Source organism: Aquarana catesbeiana, linkage group LG04 (genome assembly GCF_042186555.1).
Source record: "Aquarana catesbeiana isolate 2022-GZ linkage group LG04, ASM4218655v1, whole genome shotgun sequence".
Taxonomy (NCBI): Eukaryota; Metazoa; Chordata; class Amphibia; order Anura; family Ranidae; genus Aquarana; species Aquarana catesbeiana.
In genome coordinates this window covers 142177627-142199712 of record NC_133327.1, presented here as the reverse complement: position 1 = coordinate 142199712, position 22086 = coordinate 142177627, and the positions used below count along the sequence as shown (strand labels likewise).

Genomic DNA, 22086 nt, shown 5'->3' with positions numbered 1-22086 from the left:
TCATGGTAAAGAAATGGGTATTCCCATGCTGCCTAACGTTTTTTGTTATTAAAAAAAAAAAAAAAAAGACAATGATGCGATTTGGTTGCAGCAAAAACACCGACAGGGGTCAAACCCCACCCAATAAAGTTATAGGAAAAATCAATATTTGGTGTTGCACTCCAAATGGATAAAGTGCTAATGTGATCAATAAAGTGCTAAATTTGCAAAAAATCCATATAAAGGTAGATACAGTAAAATATCCAAAAATCCAAATATACTGTGATCACAAAAAACTACTATACAATCATACAGAAAGAGTCCATGAAATTCATGTGATAAACCATATACCGTATATACTCGAGTATAAGTCGATCCGAGTATAAGTCGAGGCCCTAATTTACCACAAAAAAAAATGGGAAAAACTTATTGACCCGAGTATAAGACGAGGGTGAGAAATGCACAGCTACTGTAAGTGGAAAAGAGGGTCAACAATGCCCATTTGCAGCCTCACTGTGCCCATTTGCATGCCTCACTGTGCCCGTTTGCAGCCATAGGTCCCCCGAACTTCAAACTCAGTAGTTTAGTGTTCCTAGATGCCCCCTAGCTGCAGCCAAAATTTGGGGTCTCTGAACCCAAAGGGTCCTGAAATGACATGACATTGAAATGACATTGCTGCAGATGGACACAGTTGACCGACTTTGGGGCCCCGTATCTCGGGGCCACTTAGTGCTAGGAACCCCAAATTTGGTGACAAAAAAACCCAGCGGAACTAGCACCATACAATATCCAAAGCTGGGGTTTCTAGCACCAAGTGGCCCCGAGATACAGGGCCCCAAAAATCGGTTCAGAGAATGTCATGCACTTTTCTGTAGCAGAGAATGACATTTTCCAAACCTACTTTGGGGCCCCGTATACTTTGCTGAAAAACTTGACTTATACTCGAGTATATACGGTAATCAAATGTGAAGAAAGGGAAGTATCCAAATTAATATAAAAAGATGAATGAGGTAGATAGTAAAAAGTCTTCAGGAAAGTGTGCTGGTGATTAGGGTGCTGTGTTGCTTCAAACAATAGTGACACAGTGACTGGGTGGTTTTATCTTCGGTGTGCTCACACCTACAGGTGCAGTGGCTCCTTACCTTACTGCTGTAAGGTAAACAGCATTAGTAATAATCGGGTGAAATACACGATGCTATATCCTTCAAACGGTATCTCCAGATGTTTATCCGTATTGCTTTCAAGTAAGTAAACAAACTCAGTATTGGCAACTTGTATGCTTTTCTGCTACATACACAAGTTTTGCCTCTCAGGGCAGTATGTTAGGTAAACCAGAAGGAAGGAGAAACAGGAAGCCCCAATAGTGAAGTATGTTTAAAAATATCACATTTATTTAAAAGACATATATTTAGGGGTGCTCATCTTCACTGGCCTCATGATTCGATTAGATTACGATTATTCGGTCCACGATTCGATTCCGCGATGCATCACGATTACTGCGCACGGTTTTCATCCAAAAAATTTAAGTAGGCAGAAGAACTCCATTTTTTTAATTTTATCTGTTCTTAAAAAAAAAGACAACACTCCCTGCATGTAGCAAAGTGTAAACACAGCAGAAGAGGAGCTCCAGACTGCCCCCAAATGAATACAGAAGATGATAAGTGACTGCAGACATGATACAGGCGAGAGTCAGAGACTGCAGACATTAAACAGGAGATGGTCAGAGACTGCAGACATACTACAGGAGATGATCAGAGACTGCAGACATGGTACAGGAGATGGTCAGAGACTGCAGACATGATACAGGAGATGGTCAGAGACTGCAGACATGATACAGGAGACGGTCAGAAACTGCAGACATGATACAGGAGATGGTCAGAGACTGCAGATATGGTACAGGAGATGATCAGAGACTGCAGACCTGCTGGACGTGGTAAGGGAGGTGCCAGACTGTCCTATGCAAGATGATCAATACCCTGCCGCCCTCACCACTAACCTGTCCCCATATAGTACTATTACTATAGCGCTCCCCTGCCCAGTGTCACCACGGACCAATTCCCATCCTTCTCGACCAGCATCCACACAGTCCTCTGCTCTTCCCCCCACCTCTACACTGAGCATGCAGATAGAGCAATAAAACAAAAAATGGTGTGCAGTGTTTTATGGTGACAAATGCACAAAATAGTCTTATTAAGTAGTGAATAAATATAGTCCTGAAATATATAAATCTGTGATCTGATTAAAAGAAATCTTTTGTGTATTCAAAGTAATTCCAGTGCTGAGTGTGCTCTGCTGTGTTCAAATCATTCACCAGAAATCAGGAATGATTTGAAATAGTATTGTATTGCGCTATTGTAATAGTATTATATGGTGACAGGTTAGTGGTGAGGGCGGCGGGGTATTGATCATCTTGCATAGGACAGTCTGGCACCAACCTTACCATGCCCACCCCCCTCGGTGTCCTCCCCGCGGCCCCCTCACCTGGCTATGCCTCCGTCACACCTGGCTTGACATGCCACGGCTCCATTTTCCTCCTCGGAGCTCCGTGCTCCACAAGCCAGCCGCCGCCACTATTAGCAGCAGCAGCTCCAGCCACCGGCACTCCATGTCCTCGCCAACGTGCATACAGCATCGCTCCTCGACGCAGGGCAGCAGGGGGATGATGTCAGTCAGGGGCAAGAAAAACCAGCACGGCTTACTCCCACTGCTCGTCGGCGGGTTTCAGCTCTGTTCGGTCGCGGAGGCGGGGCTTAACACAGCGTCAAGGATGACGTCATCAAAACATCGATTACTCCCATCGTAACATCGATGCCGCATCATGTATGGTCGAATCGCGATGCATCAATGTTACAATTAATTTCAACAGCCCTAATATATTGCGGTACTCACATAAAAAAAAAAATTCCCTGATGAAGTCGGGTGATCGTGACGCCAGGCGTAGGAACATACAGACACCGGAAATGACGTTCTGAGTACGAGCTCGGCGCTCATTTTGTTTTACTTTGCTCTGAAATGTTAAGAGAGAAGTGCAGGAATCTAAAATTCTGCAAACTTTGCCCCGCATGGCTCTAGGCCTGAGAACTGAGCAATCATGTGACCATGAATGACTCAGTTCTTGGGTCCTCTCTAAGCGGACAGCTGTCACTGTCAGTCATCACTCTTTCCCTGGAGTGTCAGGCTGGGGAGGGAGTGGAAGAGGTTGGGATCTTTCCAGAGTCTAGAGCAGTGATTCTAAACCTACTAGTACTGTGACTCCTTGATAAAATTTCACAAGTTGTAGGGACCCCTAACAGTAAAATTATTTTCATAGTGTGGGTTGTCAGCATCCAAGGCAAGGCAAGTCATTTGCGCCCCTAACCCATGGACATTTAGCGCCCCCTGAGTCCCTTCCACTCGTACAGTATTAGAACCCCTCATGGTACATTTTAGGATGTATCACTCTTTCTCTTTGTTCTCCTTTCTTTCCATTTTATCTCTCTCATGTATTCTCTATTTTTATTCCTTCTCTTACTCCTTGGTGGGGGGGATGGGATGAGTGGCAGTGCTGGTGGGGGGATGAGATCAGTGGCAGTGCTGGGGGGAGTTCTGATCAGCCAACTTAGGTGCTCTTAATCAGAAGGTCATCTGCTAATCTGAGAACTGTAGTGGCAACTCTAATCACAGCCTGGTAGTGTTACTCACTGTGTCTCCAGCTATGTGGTGTCTTGCAGCAGTGACACCTATGCCGAAATCAGGAGATAGGGGCTCCTCCCAATTCAGATTCCTCACCAGTCAGCTAACCTCTAATCTCTCCCTCCACCCATGCCATGAACTGAATGGGCGCCTGCGAAGAGGTTGAGTGGGCAGCCGCGGGCTGCAGGAACAGCCCAGCTGGGCGGCCACAGGCTCCAGGGACAGCCCTGCTGGGCGGCCGCGAAAAGGCTGGGAGAGCGGTGTGGACTTCAGGAACAGCCCAGGATTCGGTGACCTCTGGCAAATTCTCATTTAACCCCCAGGTTGAGAACCACTGGTCTAGAGGCTCTGTGATGGCTTTAGCCCTCTTTCAGCTGATTCTGGGTCACAGGAGAACAGAATTAGGTGCAATCACACCTGTGATCCACATGAGAAGTATGACCAAAAATGCTTTGGCTATACATCTCTTAAAATTTATTTAATGTTAATATTTGAGTAAAAGTCCATGTGTGGCTTGTCCCAATTTGTATTGTGGAATCATTTGATCCACAAGTGATCAGTCTCTAAACTTACCTCTATGCTACCAGCCCTCTTTAGTAACTTGAACCCTCTTTGCAACTAAAAAAAATGCTTTATCAGTTATGTCTGCCAACAGGTCCACTAGCTTTCACGTTATGCTAGATTACTAAACACAGAAGGCACGGAATCCGGAAGGAAGACCAGGCAAAGATGGAAGCGTCTAGGGCCCACTAGATCGAATATTCTGCAGCGCTGGAGGGTTTCTTTGGCAGGCAAGTCTGCGATAATGTACTAATATGCGGTGCTTACTAGCACATTATGGCATAACTGGGGACCTGTTATAATTTTATGATATATATATATATATATATAAAACTTAACTACCATGTTAACATAGGCTGTATATATGCAGCGGTGTGACTGTGATCTTTAACCCTGAACTGTCACACATATACATACAGCAGGTGCCACTTGTTTGTGTTGGGTGTCCCAGTATAGTCTTTTAAAATATTTATTAAATGAAATGGTAAAAAAGAAACAACTCACAAGCAATTGTAGAGGAAGTCACAACGTGAAAGTGCACCGACTGACAGCATGCAACCTAGGATGAGCGATACCTTTCAAGGGTCACAACTTGTGAGTTGTTTCTTTTTTACCATTTTATTTAATAAATATTTTAAAAGATAATGCACAAGGCTGGTGCGCCCCTTTTCCCTTTTCTCTCATTGTCTACTAGGATTCCCCATCCTTGAGGGCAGCAAGGCCTGTGTTGCTGTACTATTCGCATGATGATCCACTTGTGCGCAGGAGTCGTTTTTTCTTTTTGCTATTCACTGTCCTAATATAGTGACTGTGCTATCACTGACAGCTTCTGGTCACTGTTAATGATGTGAACAGGTGGGCGGGCTTTTGATCACGTAATCATTGTGACCGCCAATCACAGTGATAACATGATTGGGAAGCCCATGTAACACCACTTGCATTATGATTGTTTAAAAGGCCTGCTCATGCTAGCTGGAAAGTGTTAAAGTAGAACTCCTGGTTAATAGTAACAAAGCCTAAACCTGATACCACCTCCCTTCTAACACCTATTCTCAGGCCCAGTCACATGATCCCCCAGCGCCAGCTACAGAGGAGAGGAGAGAGTGATCCGACGATGGCCGAATGTCTGTGCGGTGACGTCACCCATAGGCTTACTATGGGCCATCCATTATCGGCACACCCTTCTCTTCCCTGAAGCCACTGCTAACTGAGAGAGAAGAGCCAATCACAGGACCAGACCAGAGCGCCCCGAAAATAGGCAAGTATATGCATCTTTCTTTTACAGGGTACTTAGCATAGGTGTTATAAGAGGGGTGGGTGCAGTTTTAAGCTTAGTTAGTATTACCCTGGAATTTTACTTTAATAAAATGTTAAAAAGAAAATGAAATTTTGGATTGCATGAAAAAGAAGGTCTGTTCTCTTCTCTCACAACACATGCCTTTCCTGTCAGGACTGCAGGTCCTTTCTACACCCAAAGCTATAGTGGAGAGCTTCTTCATATTGTTCCAATGAAGCTGCAGACAAACAAGACAAATACTTTATGAACCTCCAATGTGACTACAGGGGATACTTTGTTTCCTTGAGATCTTTTTAGAAGAGGTGAGACCCTATAACCAGAATATGCAGGTACATGCACCAAAGTCAAGCACTGTAAATGCATACTTGCAGTGTTTTTCCTTTTCATTAATAAGTTTCATTGACTTGCAATGTGCCTCTGAACACGCTAAAAATTTTGATGAATGCAGAAAGTGTCAATCTCCTACCACAGCCCCTCCCTCCTTACACGCCATACCCTTCTCTTCCTTTGGAAGGGTCTTATTACTGCCTGTGATGACCCGGCTCCTCCACCTCTCCAACTAACCCTTAATGTAGCAGCCAGGTGAAAAGCGAAGGGGAATACCATAGATCTCAGGCACCCATCCTGCAGCTATTTGGCATTTTCTGTGCAGCCCTCAGGGCCCCTGCAGGCACTGATCTGTATTTTCCTATTGCCCTGTTATAACAGTCTCATGTAATATATCTCCAGTCTATTATTGTCTACTGAAGCATATCCAGAGTCTCCAATGGCTCCTGTAGTATGTTTACAGTCTTTGACCGACTACTGCAGCATATTCACAGTACCTGATCATCTCTTGAATCATGTCTGCAGTTTATGATCATTTCTTGAATCATGTCTCTGACAGTCTCTTGTATCATGTTTGTAGTCTCTGACCATCTCTTGTATCATGTCTGTAGTCTCTGACCATCTCTTGTATTATGTCTGTAGTCTCTGACCATCTCTTGTATCATGTCTGTAGTCTCTGACCATCTCTTGTATTATGTCTGTAGTCTCTGACCATCTCTTGTGTCATGTCTGTAGTCTCTGACCATCTCTTGTATCATTTCTGTAGTCTCTGACTTGCTCTTGTATCATGTCTGTAGTCTCTGACTGTCTCTTGTATCATGCTCGTAGTCTCTGACTGTCTCTTGTATCATGTCTGTAGTCTCTGACCATCTCTTGTATCATGTCTGTAGTCTCTGACTGTCTCTTGTATCATGTCTGTAGTCTCCGACCGTCTCTTGTATCATGTTTGTAGTCTCTGACCATCTCTTGTATCATGTTTGTAGTCTCTGACCATCTCTTGTATCATGTCTGTAGTCTCTGACTGTCTCTTGTATCATGTCTGTAGTCTCTGACCGTCTCTTGTATCATGTTTGTAGTCTCTGACCATCTCTTGTATCATGTCTGTAGTCTCTGACTGTCTCTTGTATCATGTCTGTAGTCTCTGACTGTCTCTTGTATCATGCTCGTAGTCTCTGACTGTCTCTTGTATCATGTCTGTAGTCTCTGACCGTCTCTTGTATCATGTCTGTAGTCTCTGACTGTCTCTTGTATCATGTCTGTAGTCTCTGACTGTCTCTTGTATCATATGTTTGTAGTCTCTGACCATCTCTTGTATCATGTCTGTAGTCTCTGACCATCTCTTGTATCATGTCTGTAGTCTCTGACTGTCTCTTGTATCATGTCTGTAGTCTCTGACTGTCTCTTGTATCACGCTCGTAGTCTCTGACTGTCTCTTGTATCATGTCTGTAGTCTCTGACCATCTCATGTATCATGTCTGTAGTCTCTGACTGTCTCTTGTATCATGTCTGCAGTCTCTGACTGTCTCTTGTATCATGTCTGTAGTCTCTGACTGTCTCTTGTATCATGCTCGTAGTCTTTGACTATCTCTTGTATCATGTCTGTAGTCTCTGACCATCTCTTGTATAATGTCTGTAGTCTCTGACTTTCTCTTGTATCATGCTCGTAGTCTCTGACTCTATCCTGTTGTCTCTGACACTGAATGTTCATTGCATTGTATGTGGAGCCCTTTGGCAATGGTTTTTACAAGTAAAATATCTGGGGAAAAATATGTTAGATGTACATATAATCTATTGGGAAGATTGTTGCTGTAAGGAACAGTCTGGTGACAGGGTCTCTTTAGGGTATCATAGAATTAGTGCAGTAAAAACCTGACAGGAGTTCTAATCCTTCCCCACTCCATCCAAAACTATAAAAATAAAGATTTTGGCTGGACAAATATATTAAACAGAACAGAGAGCTCTGAGCTGACTGCTTCCTCCTTGAACATTGTTAGGTATAAGATACAGGCCGGGACACCCATCTATGAGACAGAGTTTCTGCCATCATAAAAAGTCCTGCCTTTCTGCACTTCTAAAAAGACTTCACTCCCACTTGGGAAGCAGTGAATGTCCAGCCAGAATATTTATTCCTTATTTAGTTGGATGGAGTAGGGAAGGATAAGAATCTCCGCTGGGTTTCTACTGCTACTCAGGGTGTTGTTAGAGGAATAATTCTCCCTCATTCCTGTTCTAGTGACAACAGATTTATCAGACAGGAAGTACCCTTGGGTCTGGTGACACCTGTCTAAGGGGGGGGGGCGGTGAATTCCTTTGACTTCCTGTTGTCTCTGTGGGACAGGATCCAGAACCCAAACACCCCCCCCCAAAAAAGAAGAGGGCAGACTCAATGGACTACTCAGTCTTTTTCTGCCATCACTTTTCTATGTTTCTATTCTATAGTTTTGGGAAGAGTTAGCCCCGTAATGAGAACTTTGACTTCCTGTCCCAAAAACACAACAGGAAGTGAAAGGAATCCCCCCTCCCCATTGGACAATTGTCACCAGACCAGGTGTCTCTAAGGGAAAGATTTCCCCTCACCTCCTGACATTTTGGATTCACCCCACCATACTGAGTACCAGACTATCGGGTGTGCCTCTTTCTCAGAACTAAAGGGTAAGCCTCCTTCCCCTCCAATAGCATTCAGTATTGGGCCCCACACTTTAACCACTTGCCGTCTGCACTATAGCTAAATGACGGCTACAGCGCAGACCTGAATTTCCAGGAGGCCGTCATAAGAAGTCCTCCCCTTTGCGCGCTCCCCCTGCAAGGAGCGAGCGGTGTGCGCTGTAATCACCGAGTCACCGAGACTCAGGTGATCACCGATCCCGGCCCCTTACCACGTGATCAGCTGTCAGCCAATGACAGCTGATCACGTGTGTAAACAAAAGCTCGGTGATCGTTTTTTCTTTTTCCTCACTCTGTCAAAAAAAGCCGATCACCGGCTTATATTCAAGGGACATCGGTCCCGAAGAGGAAGGAGGCACATCTGCCTCCTCCTCTGCCTCCTCTGTGCCAATAAGTACCCTCTGCCAGTGCCCACCAGTGCCACCTATCAATGCCCACAAGTGCCACCTATCAATGCCCACCAGTGTTGCCAATCAGTACCTCATCAGTGCCACCTAGCAGTGCTGCCTATCAGTGTAACTCATCAGTGCCCATCACTGCCACCTATCAGTGCCCATCACTGCCACCTATTAGTGCCACCTATTAGTGCCCACCAATGCCACCTATCAATGCCCTTCAGTGCCACCTCTCAGTGCGCACCAGTGCTGCCTATCAGTGCCCACCAGTGCCGCCTATCAGTGCCCACCAGTGCTGCCTTATCGGTGCCCACCAGTGCAACCCGTTGGTGCCCATCAGTGCAGCCTATCAGTGCCCATCAAAGCAGCCTCATCAGCGTACATCAATGAAGAAGAAAAATTACCTATTTGCAAAATTTTATAACAAAATATAAAAAAAATATAATTTTTTTTTTTTAAATTCTGTCTTTTTTAATTTTTTTAACAAAAAATAAAAACCGCAGAGGTGATCAAATACCACCAAAAGAAAGCTCTATTTGTGGAAAAAAATGATGAAAATTTTATTTGGGTACAGTGTTGTATGACCGCGCAATTGTCATTCAAAGTGCGACAGCGCTGAAAGCTGAAAATTGGTCTGGACAGGAGGGGGGTTTAAGTGCCCAGTAAGCAAGTGGTTAAATACGCGAAGAAGAGAGGCATTAACATATATGTGGCGGAGATGGGTGGGGGGAAAGGGGTCACAGTATTCTTTCAGGGGCCCCTCAGCCCTGCAGAGTGAGGGGCCCCTTACCCCCTCAGGTATACAGGGTGATGGCTCTCTTTGCTGTACACTGTCAGGGGCCCTTACCACTACAAGGAGCCCCTAAACTAAGCACTGTGAGGGGGCCCCCTCCATCCAAGCCTTCAATTTACTGTACACTGTCAGAGGACCCTCCTCTTTAGTCCTATAGGGTAAGGGCCCTTCCACCTCAGACCTGCAGACTGAGAGACCCCTTTACTGTCAGGGGGTCCCTCTTCTCATAAAGACACTGAGGGGCCCCTCTCAGCCTCCAGGGCAAGGCCTCCTTTACTGTCAGGGGTCCCTCATTCTCAGGCATAAAAGGTGGCCCGCAGACTGAGGGACCCCTTTACTGTCAGGGGCCAATACACTTTAATCCTACAGGGTAATGGGCCCCCTCCCACACAGTGATGGGCCCTTCCAGCTCAGGCCTGCTGTACAAATCCCCATTTACTGTTGAGGGGGCCATAGATTTTATATGTACAATGTCAGGGGCCCCTCCACCTCAGACCAGCATGGTAAGTGCCCCCTCCTCAGCTCTGCACTGCCACCAGCCAGCCATGGTAGTCTCAGTGTCCCACACCCCTCCCTCTCCTCATCACCTCCATGTTATGAACGAGATGCACAAATCCTCTCCGTCAGCCGCAGCCACGATCACTTCATCGCAGGGGCGGTTACAAAACAATTTTTTTGGGGGTGCTGAGCAGGTGTTGGAAGCATAAATGGGGAAGCTGATGCGGCAAATGTTTGTGTGTGGGCGTGGCTATAATGTGGGTGTGGCCAACGGGGACTGTTTCTTCCCAGTCTATAGTGTGTTACCTTTCCCTCTTTCTATAGGCTGAATAGAAGCCTGGGGGTACCCTAAAGAGATTGTGGAAGAAAAAGAAGCTCCATTGGAGCCAGCAATAAGAGCCCCCAACATATGTCAGGACCAGTAACGATAACCCCTAGCAAGGTGTCAGGACCATCAATGATAACCCCTAGCAAGGTGTCAGGACCATCAATGATAACCCCTAGCAAGGTGTCAGGACCAGCAATGATAACCCCTAGCAAGGTGTCAGGACCAGCAATGATAACCCCTAGCCAGGTGTCAGCATGATCAATGATAACCCCTAGCCAGGTGTCAGCATGATCAATGATAACCCCTAGCAAGGTGTCAGGACCAGCAATAAGAGCCCCCAACATTTGTCAGGACCAGCAATGATAACCCCTAGCATGGTGTCAGGACCATCAATGATAACCCCTAGCAAGGTGTCAGGACCATCAATGATAACCCCTAGCAAGGTGTCAGGACCATCAATGATAACCCCTAGCAAGGTGTCAGGACCAGCAACGATAACCCCTAGCAAGGTGTCAGGACCAGCAATGATAACCCCTAGCAAGGTGTCAGGACCAGCAATGATAACCCCTAGCCAGGTGTCAGCATGATCAATGATAACCCCTAGCAAGGTGTCAGGACCAGCAATAAGAGCCCCCAACATTTGTCAGGACCAGCAATGATAACCCCTAGCAAGGTGTCAGGACCAGCAATGATAACCCCTAGCAAGGTGTCAGGACCAGCAATAACCTCAAGTCAATGGGGTAGTGGGGTAGTTAAAGCGGGGGTCCACCCTAAGAAAAAAAAAAAAATGCAAATAAAATGCTCCTAAAAATGTGAAAAAAAAATAGAAAAAAAATTATTTTTACTTACCAGAAATGGCTGTTGATAGGCAGATCGTCCTAATCTGCCACTTCCTACACCGCGGTGATCTTCAGTCTTCTCCTCCTCACGTTGTCTTCTGGGGAAGGTGGCGCGGTGTGTTCTGGGAACTGTGTGTGTCCCAGAACACAGCCGTCCATTCACAAAGCACTGCGAGACTCATGCATGCGCAGTAGGAAATGGGCAGTGAAGCCACAAGGCTCCACTGCCTGTTTCCCTTACTTCGAATGGCGGCGCTGGGACCCGATCCAATGGACGAATCAGCCGACATCACGGGCATACCCTGGACAGGTAAGTATGCTTACTAAAAGTCAGCAGCTACAGTGTTTGTAGCTGCTTACTTTTGAAATGATTTTTTTTTTTTTTAAACCGGACCTCCTCTTTAAAGTGGTGTTCCGGCCAAAATGATACTTTTTAAATAAAAATACCCCCATAATACACAAGCTTAATGTATTCTAGTAAAGTTAGTCTGTAAACTAAGGTCTGTTTTGTTGGTTTATAGCAGTAGTTTGTTATTTTATAAATTTACAGCAGGCCGTGGCCATCTTAAGTGTGGGCATCTGAAGCCAGACTGTATTTCTTCCTGGATCTCATCCTTGCAGATCTCGCACATGCTCAGTGCAGCACAAGCAGTGTAATAGGTTTCAGGTCAGGTTTCCATAGCAACGGCAGTTTCAGAGGAAGTTGCCACCCCTTCCCAGAAGGCATTGCAAACAGGAGGAGGAAGTAAAAAATGAATACAGCAGATATACAGGAGGTGCTGAGAAAAAAAAATTAAAAATATCCAATTCGTTTGCAGTGCGCAGTTTAGTGAGGGATGCTGAAGAGTTGTAAAAGTGGGTGGAACTCCACTTTAAGTATAGTAATTTAAGGGCCACAAGATGAGGGTCATGTAGAAATAGCATCTGACAGTGGGAGTGGCTTAAGAGGAACAGGTTACATAGAATCTGATAAATGTGCTTAGAAACTTAAGCACTTAGTGGTAATTCATCCGAAAAATGATAATAAAATGGAGAAAGCAGCAGACTACATAAAGTGTGAATATACAAACACTTTGAGAAATAGCTAAATATTAACCACCTCAATACAGTGCACTTTTACCCCCTTCCTGCCCAGGCCATTTTTCAGCTTTTAGCGCTGTCACACTTTCAATGACAATTGCGCGGTCGTGCAACACTGTACCCAAATGAAATTGTTATCATTTTTTCCCCACAATTAGAGCTTTCTTTTGGTGGTATTTGATCACCTCTGCGGTTTTTATTTTTTGTGCTATAAACAAAAGAATAGTGACAAGTTTGAAAAAAAACGCATTATTTTTTAATTTTGCTATAATAAATATCCAATTTTTTTTTTTTTAAACATTTTTTTTCCTCAGTTTAGCCCGATATGTATTCTTCTACAAATTTTTGGTAAAAAAAAAATCGCAATAAGTGTATATTGATTGGTTTGCGCAAAAGTTATAGCGTCTACACAATAGGGAATAGATTTATGGCATTTTTATTTATTTATTTTTTTACTAGTAATGGCGGTGATCTGCGATTTTTATCGTGACTGCGATATTGCGGTGGACATATCGGACACTTTTGACACATTTTTGGGACCATTCACATTTATACAGCGATCCGTGCTATACAAATGCACTGATTACTGTATGAATGTGACTGGCAAGGAAGGGGTTAACACTAGGGGGTGATCAAGGGGTTCATTATGTTTCCTAGAGAGTGATTCTAACTGTATGGGGAGGGGACTCACAAGGGGAGGAGACCGATCGGTGTTCCTCTGTACTGGGAACACACCATCGGTCTCCTCTCACCTGACAGGACGTGGATCTGTGTGTTTACACACACAGATCCACGGTCCAGCTGTGTTACCGGGCAATCGCACGTACATCGCGGCCGCCGGGCACACGCATTGGGTCCAGAGTGACACGGCGGGCACGCGTGAGTGCCATCGGCCGGGAAGGCGAGGGCGTCATATGAGAACGAGAGCCACGCCACCTGGTCATCATATGACAGCCGGCGGGTGACAAGCGGTTAAATAAATGTGCTGGTTTCATGCTGTGCAAAATGAATTAATAAAAGTGCTGAGTGCAAACAACATGATACATACATAACTAGAATAAGGGAATATAGTTAAAACCATAAAATTCATTCATGCATTACAAACAAAAGTTGATCTCCTGACAACTCATTCAAGTGAATAGGGCTGCTCTGCAATGCACACAGTTGTGGTGCACTAGTGCAGGGTTCAAGGAGATAAAGCAGGCAGAGAGGAGGCGATACAACACCTTCTCGCCACCTGTCTAATGTGCTCTGGAGAGCAATTCAAATGTTGATTGCTCTTCAGAGGGCAAAACTAGTGTGAATGAGCCATAAGGGTTAAAAGAGAAGTATAGGGTTTTGATTTATTCCAGATTCATCTTGCCTAGGTGGATGCAGCATTGGTCCGATGCTGCATGTCCCCCACCGCCTCTAACACTGAGAACCGAGCGTTCTAACACCGCCGATCACTGGGTTCTCAGAGCTCCCCGAGCAAAGAGCTGCTGACTGTCATTCACCGACTCTCTGCTCACTGGAGCGCTGGGCTGTGGAGGGGGCGGTGTGGCTGGATCAGGCTCTAAGCAGCTCGCTGAGAGGCTGAGTCGGGTGCTGTCTAGGCATGTGGGCGGATCCAGACTTCATTGTCGTGATCTTGCCTGAGCCTGGAGTGGCTCTGTGACGTCAGCTGACACGGGTCACAGGAGTGCAGAACGAACTGCACTCCTGTGATCTATAGGAGAGGTATAGCCTAACGAGCTTTGGCTGTACTTCTCTTTTAAAGATGGAGCAACCAGAGGAAAGAAACAAAACACAGAGCTTGTGCATTCTTTTCTTCCTGTCAGAAAAATCTCTAATAAACATGATTTTTGCTGATAGAAATGAATGTATGAGGTCTGTGTTCTGTCCCTCTGATGCTGAGTATCTTTAACCACCTCCACCTGCTGTATAGTAAAATGACGGCGGGCGAGATCACCTCTCCTTCTGGAACATTGCCGCCCCAGTCACACGCCTGTGAGGGCATGCAGCACGGTGATCGCGGGCATGCTGTGTCCCTGGGACAAGGCGCGACCCCGATTTCGGTAAAGAGCCAATGACATGGCTCTTTAACCATGTGACTGGCTGTGTCCAATCACATGTACACGGAAGTGCCGGTAATCGGCTCTCCTCGCATCACAATGACAGAGTGTGACATGGGGAGAGCCAATCAGCAGCATTTCCTTGCAGGGGAGACCTGTACAGGTAATCAATGCCCTGATTATGTGTGCAGCCCCAACAGTGCCCATCAATGATGCCAATTTGTGCCCATCAGTGCAGCATATTAGTGCCTTCTCATCAGTTCCATCTCATCAATGCCTATCAGTGCCCCTCAGTGCAGCCTCATGAGAGCACAGAAGGAGAAAAATTACTTATTGCAAAATATACTGATAGAAACTAAGAAAACCTTTTTTATTGATTTATTTTTTTCCCCTATAATTTTTCGTCTTTTTTAGTTTTTTTGAGCAAAAAATAAAAAACCCCCAGTGGTGATTAAATACCACTAAAAGAAAGCTCTATTTGTGTGAAACAGATGATAAAAATGTCATATGGGTACAGCGTTGCATGACCACACAATTGTCATTCAGCCTGGGTTCACACTATTGCAATGTGGGAACCAGCGTGATTCCAGTGGCGGTTCCCACATCGCATCTCCCTCGCAGGCAGTTCACACCGCCTTATGCGAACCGCTGCGGGTGCCAATACAAAGTTAATGACACCCCCAGATCGCAGTGCAAACTGTCAATTCAGACAGGAATCGGATCACATAAGGTGTGCACACCCAGGAGCTCTAATTCCAGTGCGGGAAAAAAAGGTTCCTGCAGCATTTTCATGTAAATGTAAAGCAAGTTCAGCCATAGAACTGTATGGCAGAATTGGAATCACACAGACATGGCATGTCTGTGTTAGCAATAGTGTTAAGTCAGCCTGAAGGTGTGACAGCGCTGAAAATTGTCCTGGGCAGGAAGGGGGTAAAAGTGCCCGGTGTTGAAGTGGTTAACAAGAGCCTGGTGTCAGAGTCATTACAACACTAAGAACATGTTTTCTTCTTGTCCTGTCCCTTGCCTGCACTAAACAACAAACCTATCACTGTCCAGGCTGCTGTACAAATAGCTTCTCCCCTCCCTGAAGTATACATTAATAAAGATTCATGTGGGAGTTACAGAGCTGCTTCTTCTTCTTCCTGAAATCCAAACAAAGGGGAGGGGCTTCAGCACAGACAAAGCATGATTGGATAAGACTTTGGAGGTGCTTCCAAGATCCCTCCCTCCCTATGCTGCACGGGGCACAGGCATTACATCATCTAGCCTTGCATCTGGCTTGCTGTTTGCCGATCTCCGGACACAAAAGGGGCGTCGCAGATAATCCCGGAGGGCGGGGCCTCCTTGCACTGCTGCTCGTGCTCCATCATGCCCCCGGGACCGATTCCCTGTCAGCGGCAGCCACTATCACTTTGTGCTAGGCAGAGAATGTGGGGGAGGAACCAGGGGCCGGCAAAACATAGGCCACGCCTATCAGACAGCTGCGGGCCGCGAGCTGATAGACAGCAGAAATGCGGGGGCGGAGCCTGTTATGGAGACCGCCAATCAGGTGCGAGCGCGCGGCGAGAGGGCGTTAACTTAGTGCGTCACTCTGAGGGAGGTTCAGTCTGCCAGCTAGAGAAGCCGCATGATTCGCCTGTTCTCCGTCACGCCCACCTTGATGTCTTCCTAAAGCAACACCTTTGACTGGTAAGGGGGCGGAGATTGTAACTAGGGGATTTAGAGAGATAGGGGGCGGGGATTTACTGAAGCCGAGTCGGACATTTTTAAAAAAGGATCGGAGAAAACTTTCATGGGCGGATCTAGGCCGGCTCTGCCCTCACATCCCAGATTGTAATTGTACCTCCCACCTACAACTCTTCTCCACTCCTGACGCTGCGGAGGCGGATTTTAATTGTACACCGGTGTTGGGATAAAGGTGCCACTAGACATCTCAGAACAGGGGCGGAGTCGTGTAAGCGTCAGAGACGCCCCAAGATGTTGTCATGGTTACAGACGCCAGGTGTTTGCCGTGGTGGGAGGGGATGGGCTCTCCTCTCCAGCTCCTCCCGTTCATTCTCTGCTGACCTCTAGTCTCCGCCCCCGGCCATTCAATACATTGGGCAGTGCGGGCTCAAGGAGCAGCCCAGCTGTCCATTTTTAAGTCCCGCCCATCAAAATCTGACGGACTACAAAAGCCGGATGTACCGGCCAATCGCAGGCCACTAAGCGCGGATATGAAAATGGGGGAGGAGCCAGGGACCCGTAAAACATTGGCCACGCCTATCAGACAGCGACAGGGCCGCGAGCTGATAGTCAGCAGAAATGAAGGGGCGGAGCCTGCTTTGGAGACCGCCAATCAGGTGCGAGCGCGCGGCGAGAGGGCGTTAACTTAGTGCGTCACTCTGAGGGAGGTTCAGTCTGCCAGCTAGAGAAGCCGCATGATTCGCCTGTTCTCCGTCACGCCCACCTCTTGATGTCTTCCTAAAGCAACACCTTTGACTGGTAAGGGGGCGGAGATTGTAACTAGGGGGTTTAGAGAGATAGGGGGCGGGGATTTACTGAAGCCGAGTCGGACATTTTTAAAAAAGGATCGGAGAAAACTTATCATGGGCGGATCTAGGCCGGCTGTGCCCCCACATCCCAGATTGTAATTGTACCTCCCACCCACAACCCTTCTCCACTCCTGACGCTGCGGAGGCGGATTTTAATTCTACACCGGTGTTGGGATAAAGGTGCCACTAGACATCTCAGAACAGGGGCGGAGTCGTGTAAGAGTGAGAGACTCCCCAATGTGTTGTCATGGTTACAGACGCCAGGTGTTTGCCGTGGTGGGAGGGGGTGGGCTCTCCTCTCCAGCTCCTCCCCTTCGCTCTCTGCTGACCTCTAGTCTCCGCCCCCGGCCATGCAATACATTGAATGGGTGGCGCGGGCTCAAGGAGCAGCCCAGCTGTCCAATTTTAAGTCCCGCCCATCAGAATCTGACGGACTACAAAAGCCGGCTGTGCCGGCCAATCGCAGGCCACTCAGCGCGGGTATGAATATAGGGAGAATATGGGGGAGGAGCTAGGGACCTGTAGAACATAGGCCACGCCTATCAGACAGCGGCAGGGCCGCGAGGTGATAGTCAGCAGAAATGAAGGGGCGGAGCCTGCTTTGGAGACCGCCAATCAGGTGCGAGCGCGCGGCGAGAGGGCGTTAACTTAGTGCGTCACTCTGAGGGAGGTTCAGTCTGCCAGCTAGAGAAGCCGCATGATTCGCCTGTTCTCCGTCACGCCCACCTCTTGATGTCTTCCTAAAGCAACACCTTTGACTGGTAAGGGGGCGGAGATTGTAACTAGGGGATTTAGAGAGATAGGGGGCGGGGATTTACTGAAGCCGAGTCGGACATTTTTAAAAAAGGATCGGAGAAAACTTAAATGGGCGGATCTAGGCCGGCTGTGCCCCCACATCCCAGATTGTAATTGCACCTCCCACCCACAACTCTTCTCCACTCCTGACGCTGCGGAGGCGGATTTTAATTCTACGCCATTGTTGGAATAAAGGTGCCACTAGACATCTCAGAACAGGGGCGGAGTCGTGTAAGAGTCAGAGACGCCCCAAGGTGTTGTCATGGTTACAGACGCCAGGTGTTTGCCGTGGTGGGAGGGGGTGGGCTCTCCAGTCATGCAGTACATTGGATGGGCGATGCGGGCTCAAGGAGCAGCCCAGCTGCCTTGGACATGAGATCCCGCTACCAATTTCAACTACCGCCCATTACAATCTGACAGATTGCAGAAGCCGGCTGTACCGGCCAATCAGCGCCGCGCGGCTGCTCAGGCACAGCGTGCTGGTTACCTAGCAACACGATGTCAACACTGCGGAGCGCACGCAGCCGTCCACATGGCCAACATTCGCGCGCCCGCCTCCTCGATGAGGATTGGCCCGCCCCCTTATTTACCACGTCACACGGCTCTCGTCTCATAGGAAGGGAGAGACGATGTTCTGTCAATTTCAACCCATCACAACCACGTGCCCTCCTCCATAAGGCAAGATTTGTGATTTGGTAGTTCTGCCCGAACACCAACTCACTGATGTCCAGTCCAGAAGTCCAGTTTAATTTTATTATTAGCTGCATTAAATAAACTATGTGCAGCACGTTTAAAAAAATAAATAAAAATAAATAAATGTCGTGTGATGGAGGAAGAGAATTCCCGGAAATGATTGTGTGACATTCCAATGGGGACACCCGATTTAAGAGGGAACTCCGATGGGGACACGTGACTTAAGGGGGAACTCCAATGGCGACACGTGACCTAAGGGGAAACGCCGATGGGGACGCGTGACTTAAGGGGGAACTCCGATGGGGACGCGTGACTTAAGGGGGAACTCCGATGGGGACGCGTGACTTAAGGGGGAACTCCGATGGGGACGCGTGACTTAAGGGGGAACTCCGATGGGGACGCGTGACTTAAGGGGGAATTCCGATGGGGACACGTGACCTAAGGGGGAACTCTGATGGGGACACTTAATGGGGAACTCTGATAAGAACCTGATTTAAGGGGGCACTCTGATAAGAACACTGGATTTAAGGGGGGAACTCTGATGGGGACCCCTGAAATAAAAAGACACGTTGTTTTCTGACACTTGCCGACCTGCAACATATCCGTACCTCACTAGGCTTTAGCTTGTTATACCAGGATGTTGTTTGCATCGGCAGGCACCCCCCCACGGTACCATTTTTTTTAGAGCCGACAGTCGGCTTTCTTGTAGAAGTAATCCTAGTGGCTAATTAGTCGCTGGACTGCTTTTACAAGCAGCGAGAGGGGATGTCTCCTGCCGCTTTCTGTGGCTGCATTGGGATCTCCCATCCCACTGGAAGTCCCGATCAACCAGCTGGCACTTCCGCCGGCTGATCACAGAGCCCAGAAAAGACCCGATCAGCTTTGTTGGGCTCTATAATATAGTAACCCAGAAGTAATGACGATCTTGGTGTAATCAAATGCTTCTAAGTTTAGAGGAGGGATTTGGGGTCTTATAGAGTAAAAAAGTAAAGTGCCCTTGTGCAAAGGTGAATACATCCGTTGGTCCCACACATGTAAGGTGAAATGTTAAACGTCAGATCAGGGGCAGTAATTCTAGAAGCAGACCTTCTGTGTAAATCTAAAGTGGAAACCTGTGAAGGCTTTTAAAGCGTCGCCTATGGATAGTAAAATTGACATTGTTGCCATTGCACGGTCGTACACAGTTTTAAAGTGTGACATGTTTGGCTCAGCGTAACATCTTTTATTTTCACCAAAAATTGGGTTATGTATTGTTTTTTTTTGCCTTAAAATGTAAAACAGTGTGTTTTTTTTTTTCCCCCCAAAAAGTGTGTTTGAAAAACTGTGCAATTACCGTGTCGCATAAAAACCCACCATTTCATTCTCTAGGGCTTCTGCTTTATAATATATATATATAATTAATGTTTTGGGGTTTCTAACTACATTTCTAGCAAAATTCCAGATGTAACAAAACTGTCAGAAAAAGACCTGGAGGTCAAGTGGTTAAAAAAAATAAAAAATAATAAATATATATATATATACACACACAGTATCTCACAAAAGTGAGTGCACCCATCACATTTTTGTAAATATAAAAAAAAAATCGTAAAAAAAAAAATCTCAATAAGCGTTTATTGATTGGTTTGCGCAAAAGTTATAGCGTCTACAAAATAGGGGATAGATTTATAACATTTTTATTATTATTATTTTTTTTTTTTTACTAGTAATGGCAGAGATCTGCAATTTTTATCGTAACTGCAACATTATGGCAGACACGTCGGACAATTTTGACACATTTTTGGGACCATTGGCATTAATACAGCGATCAGTGCGATTAAAAATGCATTGATTACTGTAAAAATGTTACTGGCAGTGAAGGGGTTAAGTGTGTCCTAGGGAGTGATTCTAACTGTGGGGGATGGGGACAGTGAAGAGAAGACAGCAGATCGTCTGTTCATACTCTGTATGAACAGTCGATCTGTCACTGCCCCCTTTTCATTATTCACACATATATATTGTGTATGTAATATTTTGTCATTATTATTTTAATAGATGTTGTAGGTACTAAAAAGTAGCATTATAAAAATGAATCTGGTTGGTGTGGAACACGCTGAGGCAGCGCAGGAGTTTTTCATTACACATATTAGCAAATCATTGCTTTTTTTTAATGTAGATTTTACACAACGTCCCAACTTTTTGGAGTTGGGGTTGTGTTATTATTATCTATGCTGCTTTCTATCTTCAGCATGTTATATTGAAGCCCCACTTAGGAGTAAAATAACCTTTTTACCCCATCCCCCCCACCCCCTCCCATCCGGTTCTGACTGTCTATTTTCCCTCTTACCCAGTGAAGATGGCAATACTCACCTAAGTTCCCCATCCAGGTCCCTTATTGCTATCAGTTGTGTGCAGGACCGCTAATCCAGCATTGCCATGGTGCCCTGTGCCCTCCAATCCCCTACCTTCCCCCTCTCATGATCTTGGTCATCTTCTAACTCCTAAGAGGACCCAGCCGACGGCCATACTGTAGGGATTGTCCATATCACTGCCCAACAAAGGACACCAAGCGGAATAGGAATAGGAGAAGACTCTGGGCTGTGTCGTATTATGTAAAAATGGGCATTTAGATGGGGGTTTTTTTTGCAACAATCACATAGATGGTGGTAGGTGGCCGGGTGACATTGATCCCGGAGTGGCGTTTTAAAGCAGACTTTCACTTTAAAGTGAAATGCCGCTTTATCCACCTCCCCACCCTAAACACTTTGAAATGTGTTTTGTTTTCTTTTTTTATTCCAGGGAGCCAGTACCTTTTTGGACATTCCCACATCCTCATATTTCACATGGGCAAGACTGACATTGCTCAGCTTGCCCCCTTCTCTGCCCCCAGCCTCCTGGGATATGTCACACGTGCAAGGAGCCTGCAGAACCAGTCTTATTGCACCACACAATCTCATGCATGCACAGCGGGGTGCCAGTTGAGATTGCTCAGGAAGTCACAGCAGACTCCCAAATCCCAAGATGGAGGTGCTGGGGACCCAAAGAAGTGTGATGAACCATCTGCTGAATGATAACAGGGACTGGTCAGTACCTCCATTTTAAAGGGTCAACATTTGCAATATTTGTTGCAGGGGACCGTTTATTTATTTATTTTTTTTTAGAAGTGAAAAAAATTATAATATCACCCCATTGCAAAAAATCAGCATAGGATGCATTTATATGAAGTATCACTGTGACCGTCGGCGTGAGAGCAATTCTGGTATCAAAATTCATGGATAGTTAATATAATAATTTTCCAATGGTACATTCTTCCTTCCTTAAAAGTCAAAGTCAAGTCCTGTATCAAAGATGGTGATGTCGGGACCTGTAGCGGTAATAAGAACTGGCTGCGGGAAGCTCTGGATCCTGGACATGGAAAGAAGTTACTGATTTTTAAAATATGTATATATAGTATTTGTATCTGCTGATTTTTTTTCTTTTTTTACAGAAAACCCACCTGAATTTCCTGGCTTGGTCACATAGCCCGGTCCTCCTATCTCTGCTCATGTTCAGACTAAGGATGGGCTCAGCCATGTTCAGATATGAATCTAAACTCGCCTGG

At 46.2% G+C, this 22086-nt stretch overlaps 1 pseudogene; it reads left to right on the top strand.

Moving 5' to 3' along the window:
* Positions 1-21556, top strand: part of LOC141141197 (protein arginine N-methyltransferase 1-like) — a 31812-nt pseudogene extending 10256 nt beyond the window's left edge.
* The last annotated feature ends 530 nt before the right edge of the window (positions 21557-22086 follow it).